The 10,544-nt window shown below is 43.0% G+C and overlaps 1 long non-coding RNA gene across 1 annotated transcript; it reads right to left on the minus strand.

Moving 5' to 3' along the window:
* Positions 1 to 832: 832 nt before the first annotated feature.
* On the minus strand, positions 833 to 9,798 carry LOC144375151 (uncharacterized). Its single transcript, XR_013434584.1, has 2 exons — positions 8,042 to 9,798; positions 833 to 6,373 (listed from the first exon to the last, which is right to left on the minus strand). It is a non-coding gene; the product is annotated as an uncharacterized LOC144375151 (long non-coding RNA).
* Between the last annotated feature and the right edge of the window lie 746 nt (positions 9,799 to 10,544).

A 10,544-nucleotide genomic window follows, 5' to 3' on the forward strand; every position in this document is an offset into this window, starting at 1 on the left:
CAACCGCAGCCCCCCAATTCTTTCATTCTTAAAAATCATTTCAGATTCCTTTAAGATCCAGTGTGCATTTCACTTTTGGGAAAAGCATGGGAGGAGGAATTCCTGCTCATGGCCAGAATGGAGCCTCCTGGTGTCTCCTGAGAGGGAACAAACCTTTAACTCTATGTTTAAAAAAGCGTTTCGAACTCCTTCGTTACAATAAGGCACATCACTTCAAGAACTAGGGACTTTCCTGAAGTAAGAAGAGTCTCTGAAGAGTACCATCAGGTATATGCTTAGAAACAGCCCCTTGGTACAAGGAAAATGCAGGGAGGTCTGATGAGAGGGAGGGAAAGCAAAAAGTTATGGCATTCCCTTCCTCTTTTACTAAGGAGAGCAAATTCTTTATTAGTCAGCCCCAGGTTGCAATAACAGAATACCATAGACTGGCTGAAACAAAAGCAATTTAAGTTCCCACAGTTTTTGAGGGTAGAAGGAAGAGAGACCTCTCTTTCTATCTTGTATAAAGGCACTCTCTCACTATGTACTCATATGGTAGCACACAGCCACTTGACATCATGTCCTCACATGATAGTAGCATGCAAAATACCTGGTCTCTTGACAATAATTCTTTGTATCATTTAATTAAGGTTAAATTAGGCTATATGGCCCTCATATATTTAACCTCATTTATCCTTAATTCTCTCCTTCCCTGTCACCAAATACGTCACATAGGGGATTAGATTTTAAACATATTATTTTTGGGGGGACATATTTAGTTCATTTTACAGCACCCTCTTTCTTCAAGGGTCCAACTTCATCACGTACACTGAAAGGAAAGTGACCATGACACTCAGAGCAACCAAGGGATCTTTATTGCAGCAGTGTCTGATTGACTGGAGGAAAAAGGGGGGGGGGGAGAAGGAGTGGAAAGAGAAGGAGAGAGCAGAGAGAGCAAAGTGAGAGAGAGAAAAAGGGAGGGCAAACTGAGGGGATGGGTGAGAGCAAAGCAGAAGAGAGAGAAAGCGAGAGAAGAAAGAGAGAGTTCCTGCAGGAAAGAGTTCTTATAACCAAAATCTAATGGGGTCTCTGGATCTACAAGCTGCCTTGTTGGTATACAATGATTGGATCATACAGTAGTTGCTAAGGGTATCATCTTCTGCCTTCAGAGAGACCAAGCAGGGGCCATACGTGGGTTTCTTTTGCACCAGATGGTGGGGGTTGAGTGTTCAGCCTTAAGGCAAACAAGAGATAAGGAACCAGATGGGTGATGGTGAGTGTTCAGCCCACCCTGCAGCTAACATTTGTTCAGCCTGCCCTGCAGCTAACATACACGACTTAATTGTAGTCCTCATTATGTTGTGTTTTAAAGTAATAATTATTTTTCTTATTATAAAATTAACACATTCAGAATAGAAAGTGTGGAAACAGTAGGAAAACAAAATAAAAAATCACCCATAAACCCACATTGTAGAGATAAGCTTAATATTTCAGTGGAGCTATTTTTGTCATTTTAACAAGTCTCTTGGAATTTAATACACATACTATATAATTTACTCATTTGCAGTATAGAATTTGATAATTTTTTCTTTGTTTATTGAGAGGGGGGTCTCATTATGTTGCCCAGGCTAGTCTCAAACTCCTTAAGTAAAGCCATCCTCCTGCCTCAGCCTTCTGAGTAGCTGGGACTAAAGACACCATCACACTGGGCTTGGCTTTTAGTTTATCAGTCAAGTGTGCAACCTGAACATAATCAGCTTCAGAACATTTTTTAAAATATTTTTTTAGTTGTTAGTGAACTTTTATTTTATTTATTTATATGTGGTGCTGAGAATTGAACCCAGTGCTTCATACATGCTAGGCAAGATTTGACTACTGAACTACAGTAATAGCCCAGTTTTAGAACATTTTTATCATCCTAGAAAGAAACCCATATCCTATATCTGTCAATCCTTAATTCCCCCATAATGTACTGTCTCTATATATTTACCTATCTTTGATATTACATATAAATAGAATCACATCATATATGGTCTTGTGATTGGCTTCTTTCACTTAAGATAATGGTTTCAAGTTTCATCCATATGATATGTATTAATATTTTGCCTTTATTAAAAAACAGATATACTGATATACAATTCAAATATCATAAAATTCTCTCAAAATACTGGATACAATTTAATTGCTTTTAATATATTCACAGAATTATATACTCATAACCCAAATCAACTGAGGAACATTTTGTTCACTACAAATTTTATTCCTTTTGATTACAGAATAATATCCCATTATTATGGATGAATATTGCCACATTGTATTTATCTGCTGGTGAATATTTCCACTTTTTGTAATACTGATATAAATTTTCTTTTTTAAAATACTGGGTATTGAAGCAAGGGATGATATATGACACAGCTACATCCCCAGTACTTAAATTTTTTTTTGAGCCAGGGTCTCACTAAGTAAATGAAAGTATTGCTAAGTTGCTGAGGTTCTAGCAAAATTGCTGAGGCTGGTATCCAACTTGTGATCTTTCTGCCTCAACCTGCTGAGTCGCTGGGATTCAAAGCCTGTGCCATAGCACCCACCTAGAACATTCATGTACAAGTTTTGGCACTAATCATGTGTTTGTGTTTATATGAGTATATACCTGGGGGGTAAAATTACTGGTTAACATAGAAATACTATGATTAACCATTTGACAAATTACCAAAATTAATCCTGATTTTCATACTTTAGATTAATTATGTAAACTATTATGTAAATTATGTAAACTGAGTGTGGTGGCACACACCTTTAATCCCAACAACTCAGAAAGCATCAAGTTAGAAAGGCACTAAGAATGTTGCAAGACCCAGTGTAAAAATAACAAAAAAGGTAAATTTTTTAAAAAGGACTGAGAATGAGGCTCAGTGGTTTAAAAAAAAAAAAACCCGGTTGTTAATTCCAAAAGGAAAAAAAAATTAGATTAATCATGTCTATTTGTGTACTTTCATGAATTCTTCAATTTTGTTTGAGCATGGGGGTTTGAACATTTGCAGAGTTCCAAATCTTAGTTAGTGGGCATTTAAATTACTTCTACTTTTTATTTTCATAAACAGCATTTCAGTGAACATCTTCAGGCAACAATTTTTTTGTGCATCTCTGATTAGTTCTGTAGAAAAAATTACACAAACATTTGGATCAAAACGGACAATTTGATGACTCTCTTTTTTTAAAAAATTTTTTTAAAAGAGAGAGTGAGACAGAGAGTGAGAGAGAGAGAATTTTTAATATTTATTCTTTAGTTCTCGGCAGACACAACATCTTTCTTTGTATGTGGTGCTGAGGATCCAACCCGGGCCGCACGCATGCCAGGCGATTGCGCTACCGCTTGAGCCACATCTCCAGCCCCTTGATGACTCTCAGTGCATAATAACAATTGCCTTCCCAAAGGGCTGTGACAAGTTGCATTTTTGCAAGTAGTTGGGAGTGCGATATGTACTGCTTCTTATATTTTGTCTTCCAAGGTCACCAAAACAGGAACATATGGAAGATGAACAGGGACATCTTTCACCCTGTGTCCACACCAATGTGTTACATGAATGAGTGATGGCAAAGGAAGGCCTAGATTATAGCAGGGTCCATGGAGCAGAGAGGAAGATACAAGTGTCATGAGTCGAGTAGTCCACCATGTGGAAACTGAAGTGACTAATTGGGAGATGAGGAAGCCACCTTCCAAAATCATTTAGGAGCAGATGCTGGTGGAGGTGGTCTGAAGACTGGCAGCAACTCTTTCTTATAGTCCACTCTGGGAGCACCAGTCTTTATGCAAAACCCTGGAAGAATCTCCACCTTCACTGAGCTATCGAGGTCATCAAACTCTCTGTTCACCTGCATATCCTAGGAGAAACTCATGATAAGACAGTGCATTCTTCCTTTCTGGGAACTTGGTTGTATTACTTGTATACAAGGTCTCCAAGAAGTTCCTCTGGGCAGTTTCTCTCCCAAGGATGGGGATCTCACACTGCCCAAAGTATTAAAATAGAAAAGGGAAGGGATTCAAGAGGGGAGGGCTCTTAATGGCATGCTCTATTTCTCCATGTGGGGGGATAGTTACATGGATATATGCTGCTTGAGATCCACCTTAATCTTTAGGCACTCTTTAGCATGGGAAGAGGCCTGAAGAGAACTAACACACTAATTGAGCCTTTCTCTGTGCAAGTCCTACCTACAGGGTCTATCATCTCATCCCATCTTTTTCACTTTAAAATGTTTTAAATTTACTATCTTTAACACAGATGGAGTCCTTCTGTGATGCCAAGGCAGATCTTGAACTCCTAGGCTCAAGAGAGCCTCCTGCCTCAGACTCCTGAGTAACTGGGACTACAGATGCACACCACTATACCTAGTTCCCATTCCCTGTACACAGTGCCCCTGGAAAGCAGGTATTATCCCCATTTCACGTAAAGAAAAGGCTGAGGGGCTGGGGATGTGGCACAAGCGGTAGCGTGCTGGCCTGGCATGCATGGGGTGCTGGGTTCGATCTTCAGCACCACATACAAATAAAATAAAGATGTTATGTCCACATAAAACTAAAAAATAAATATTAAAAATTCTCTCTCTCTCTCTCTCTCTCTCTCTCTCTCTCTCTCTCTCTCTCTCTCTCTCTCCTTAAAAAAGAAAGAAAGAAAAAGCTAAGTTCTGGAAGGGAGTTTACTTCAACTACAAGAGTCATAAGCATACCCCTCAGAGCTGAGGATAAAATCTGGGTTAGTCAGATTAGACTAATGGTAACAGTTAAAGACTAGAAAATAGAACATTAGAATCTGGCTTGTGTGATGATTCTTTGGTTCAGAACCTTGTGCAAGTTTCCACATTTATGAACCCAGGATTTGGTCCCAGGCATGAACTGATTGCAAAACCAGTGCTATTTCTGTAATATTAGAGATCTCTGCTAATGACCTATATTGTATTGGATAAATATGTAGTTTAACAGGCAAATGTATATATTATCCACCCCCCTTATTCTAGAATGATTGGATACAGTGTTGAGAAGCATTTTCGGGGGCTCAGGATGTGGCTCAAGTGGTAGCGTGCGTGCCTGGCAAGCCTGAGGCACTGGGTTTGATACTCAGCACCACAAAAAAATAAAGATATTGTGTCCATATAAAACTAAAAAATAAGGGCTGGGGATGTGGCTCAAGCAGTAGTGCGCTCGCCTGGTATGCGTGCAGTCCGGGTTCGATCCTCAGCACCACATACAAACAAAGATGTTGTGTCCACCAAAAACTAAAAAATAAATATTAAAATTCTCTCTCTCTCTTTAAAAAAAAAAACTAAAAAATAAATAAATAAATAATTTTCAGAACTGAAGAAACATGGTTAAATCATGCTCATTTCTGGCTTTGGAGTTGTAAGGACAATCTAGGAAGACTAGAACTGTTTTCACAGTTCTGGTATGATTGTGACTCAAGTGTGTATTAAATAATCTAGGTTAGAATGAGCACTGACTGGTAACCAGACTTTAAAACTTCATATTTTATCAGGCTGGATACATAGCTTAGTGGTAGAGTGTTTGCCTAGCATGTGTGAGGTCCTGAGTTCCATCCCCTACACCACATGTGCATGCACACCCACGCACACACATATACAAAGTGATTCTGGAGTCTCTCTTTAATGATGAATTGACATAGAATAAAAAAGAGTGACATTTCTTTCCCATACTAAAAAGGCAAAATTGGGCTGGGGTTGTGGCTTAGTGGCAGATGCTTGCCTAAAACGTGTGAGGCACTGGGTTCTGTCCTTACTACCACTTAAAAATAAACAAAATAAAGGCAAACTATCCAACTAGAAAAAAAAGAAAGAAAACAGGAAAAAAATTAAAATGGCATTAAAAGTGGGTTCTAATTCCCTTGCTGTCACACAAATGGATCTTCCAGCAGTGCAGTCCCCCTGCAGGCAGTACTGGCTGGGATTGGGGAGGGAAGAAGGGTACCCTTGCCCAGTGCTGAACCTGCAGATCAAAACATCCATGCATATCAAGCATGGTGCCCCCCAATTCCACCTCTGCTCTTTCAGCCAAGGAAGAACAGAGTCGGGGCCCAATATCAGACCAGGCTACAGATGCCAGCCCAGAGTGGGAGCAGAGTTGCAGTAGTGTCATGACCTGCATTGAGACCTGGGTTGGAACTCTCACTTGCCACTGGTGTATCTGAGTAGAGCACTTTGTTTCTGTAATCCCCATTTCTTTCCTCTCAAATGGAGATGTAACAGGGTTGTTGGGAGGATCAGAAAATGGCTTAGAAAAAGCTCTTACAGAGAAATCTAGCAGTTCTGGTGCAGATGCTGGATTGTCCCGGACAGACTTGAGGAGATGAGAGCAGCCTTCAGTTTGCATGGGATTCCTGGACACCTAAGAAAGACAACACAGAACTAAGAGAAGCTGAGTCCAGGTAGGCTGAGAGCAACCTGCAAGGGAATGAGGGCACTTCTCATAGTGTGGGAAGGAAGCCCCACTGCCTCAACTCAACAGGTGTTTCTGTGTGACATATTGCCCTGGGTGAGGATATTGAGCTGGGCAAGAGAGGAATGGAGTGGATGCTGACAAGGCACCTATTCAGCTCTATGTTGGGAGCCAAAGATGCAGACAAAAAACTCTTAAATAAGAGTTCAGTTGCTCAGGGAAGGTGAGGCAAAAGAAATGTAAATTCAGTGTGGTAAGTTCAATGCAAGGGTGCATGCCAATACCACCTGAGAGGTCATCATTGGAGAGTAAAACCCCAGAACCAAGCTTTACAGTTGTAGAAGATGGATAGGGGCATTTCAGCAAGAACAACAGGAGCAAAAGCAAAGGTGGGAAATAGTATCCTGTGTGTGTGTGTGTGTGTGTGTGTGTGTGTGTGTGTGTGTGTGTGCATGCAAATTCTGAAGAGCAATGAACTTGGAAGCAGGGTTTAGAAGAGTCCAGATCCCCATGATGTGCTATGATTGATGAGGTATAAAGCTTGAATTTATCAGAAATGAAAGGTTTAGCAGGAAGTGACAGGGGCATGTGTCACTTTAGAAAGATCATCAGGCAGCAGATGGGAAGGAAGGACAGAACTGGGAAAACTAACAGCTTAACAGAACCTGAGAAAGGGAAAAAAGGAAGATCCAACAGGCTGAGCACTCTGCTGGAGGGGATACTGGAGGGAAAGTGTGGGGAAGAGACATGGGTCAGGCTCTGGCCCCCATCTTCTGACTTGGTTTCTCCCACTGAGAGGCAACCCCTAGAAGGAGGTGAAGCATTCATGACGAACTCTCAAGAGTTCTTTGTGATTAGGAGACTGTCAATGCTGGAGAGGTGCATGTAAGCTTGGGAGAGAGGTCACAGTTTTTGAGGGGCAAGGAGTGGGAAAGCTAATGAGAGAAGACCTGGGAAGGCTGAAGATGGGGAGCAGAGCCAGATGCCAACCCTGTCCCCAGAGCTGGTGATACTGTCCCCTAGCACAAGCTATTGATTCAGCAGACCTCAGAGATTTTTCTCCACATTTGCCTGGCTCCCTCCCTTCTCCATCTTCCACTCTGAGCCCTGCTCAGTGGCTCTCTTTGCACCTGCAACTCTGAAGAAAGGCAACTCCCTTTAGGCACACAGGCCTCAGGTAGGTCTGAGCAGTGGCAAACCAATCCACCTGCATTGACCCTGGGTTCCAGGACAGAAGAGAAAGAGCAGGGGAGATGAATGCCAAGCGAGGGGTTCTCTGGCAACTTTCCACAGAGGAACACCCCAAAAGGAAGAGGAGGAAAGTCAGCAAGGTGTTGTTGAGGACATAGTGCTAGGAGGGATAGGTGGACAGAAGAGGAGTGTGAATCTCAGCATGGGCCAGGCCAGAGGTGGGAGACTGAATGGCAAAAGGAAGAAGTAGTTGCAAAAGTAATCCAGGAGGCCCCCCTCCCAGAGACCCCATCAGGGGTCTGGAGTCTGTGTACACTGCCACCCATCTAGTGGCCCTGGGTTTGGTGATGTGGTAGAGGAGGCATTTGTGTGGACAGGTACAGGGCAGGTCTGTGCTGAGGCTTCCCTCTTGAGGTTAGCACTCACAACAAGAATCCTCAGTGTCTGGTTGACCCAGAGGCCCAACCCCAGGTGCCGGGCTCCTGTTGCAGAGATTCGGTTGTTGCTGGGAAAAAAAAACAAAACAAAACTTATGAGTCATAGTCAAGATACAGGATTAGTCTAGGTGTCCATCAGCAAGTGAGTGGATAAAGAAAATGTGGTACCTATACACCATGGAGGATTATTCAGCCATAAAGAAGAATGGCATCTTGTCATTAGCAGCATGGATGAAACTTAGAGAACATTATGTTAAGTGAAATAAGCCAGACACAGAAACACAAAGGTCACATGTTCTCTCTCATATATGGAATCTAATAAATATCAACCTGAAAATAGGTTAGTGACTACTAGAGTTTGGGAAGGGTTTGGAAGTGGGGAGGTGGAAAAAGAAAGGCTGGATTTGATCGTGTGAGTATGGAAATATCACACAGAACACCATTACTTTGAACAATTAACGCACAATAGCAACTCCAACAAAAAAAAAAGACTCATTCCTCTTGCAGCTTTCCAAAGAGCTGGGCAGGACTGATTGCCCCAGTGTCTCTTCTGAATCTTCTGTTGCATTCACCAGGATTGGCTTCTCATTCCAACCCTCCATTCATGCCCAAGTTTTTCAGGCAACTCAGGGTGAAAAAGATGGGTATTATGCTGCCTCACGGGTGACTCCGTTTCCAGGGAGATCACCCAGCCAACAGACCAGAGTGTCCCTATTGTGGTGGAGACCAGCTGTCACTCCCTGGCCATTTGAGCTCAGCAGGTGCCCCCACATGTTCTGCTCCATGCTACCTACCCATCACCATGACAATAACTATCGATAATCACCTATCTCCCAGTTCTCATCCTCTCTTCTCCTCCTGCTAAACCAACTTTGGGCTTCAACTCGGGGCCACCTTTTCTCAGGAGCCAGTCCCACTTCTGACTTCTCACATGTTGGCTCTGGCTGTGCCATGAATTTCAGCATTTCCTGTTGCTGCCTCCAGCCTTGGCTCTTCCCATGGGGAGGAAAGATGTGCTGGACTGAGTGGGACCTCTTGCCTGCAAGGTGCAGCCCCTGGGGAGGGGCTAAGCCACAATAGCCTATAACTTGACTGACATCTGCCTCTTTTTTCCCCAGTGGGTTTGCCCCTAACCCATTCATTACCTGTTGAGGGCTGAGACACCGCCTGGCTTGGATAAGAACCTCACGCAGAGCCGGCCCCTGGAGAAGAACCTCACGCAAAGCATGCCAGAGGAGCCACCAGTCAGAGCCTGGCCTTGCTCCATCCAGAAGAGGATCCATTGAAAGGCAGGGAAGTTCTCATAGGTCACCATCTTGTGCCAGGCCTTCTGAAGGTCATTCACACTTACATTTGGGTATCCCTAGCTACCTGCCTTCAGTGCAGGAATTAGGAGTCACAATGTATCAGTGATGATCTTGAGAGAGAAGGATAGAGCTGGATGTTTTAGGATTGTGGCCAAACCCCTTCATAAGTAGACTGTCATAGGATCAGAAATGAAAATGAATATCCATGAGATCACAGTGTGTTAGGGTCTGTAAACAAGTCAGGATGGCACCTGGCATTTTGCCAGAGGGAGTGGTTTGTGAGATGGCACCAGGGAGCCATTAAGTGTGGAGATTCCTTATTGGTTGACTGCTGTATCTAGTTTATGTTAATTAAGATAAGCTGTGTAGAATGTATATATATATCCCTCCTGTCCTACAATAAACGGCTCCCACTCCTGCTGTATCAATCTACACAAGTTTTTCGTCACCCCCCCGCCCGTTTAGTTTGCTGCAGCTGGACTGTGGCAACAGTGCCCCTGGTTCCTGCATGATACCCCCATACTTCTCACCTCATGTTGAGTTCTTCCAACGCATTGTTGGCCTTGAGGGCCTTACCCACTGCAGAAGCTCCAGAAGCTCCAGAACTATTAAAATAGATGAGGACTTTCAGGAAGATGTTTGCCTAGAATATAAAGAGTGAAGCTGGGGGCTGAGACTGTGGCTCAGTGGTAGAGTGCTTGTCTCACATGGGTGAGGCACTGGGTTTGATCCTCAGCACCACATAATAAATAAATAAATGAACAAACAAATAAATATATTGTATCAATCTGTAACTAAAAAAAAAAAAGTGAAGTGGGGCCCACATCTGATGGTGTAGGAAAACTGGGGGCCACTGTCTCAAAGCTAGGAGGCCTGAGATGCTTAATTAGAGACATAATTAAAACAGGTAGAGGTCTCAATGCAGAGTGAGGAAAGTGCCGTACTGACCCTCATTTTCTGTGGCTTGGAGAATGATGACTAACGGAGCTCAACAGTCCCAAGAACAACAGGAAACTGGACCTCTGGACTCTGGTCTGTGGACCCTCAGAGACCAATCAGAGACCAGGCAGCAGTGGACCCTAGAGATAGTCATCATATTCCCATGCATGTGGGAGTTTCTCAATTATAGTGCTCCTAAAGCACAGAGGTGCCCTAGGGATCTAGTGTCCAAAACATATCAACTGA

The sequence above is a fragment of the Ictidomys tridecemlineatus genome, chromosome 2 (genome assembly GCF_052094955.1).
Source record: "Ictidomys tridecemlineatus isolate mIctTri1 chromosome 2, mIctTri1.hap1, whole genome shotgun sequence".
NCBI classification, from domain to species: Eukaryota; Metazoa; Chordata; class Mammalia; order Rodentia; family Sciuridae; genus Ictidomys; species Ictidomys tridecemlineatus.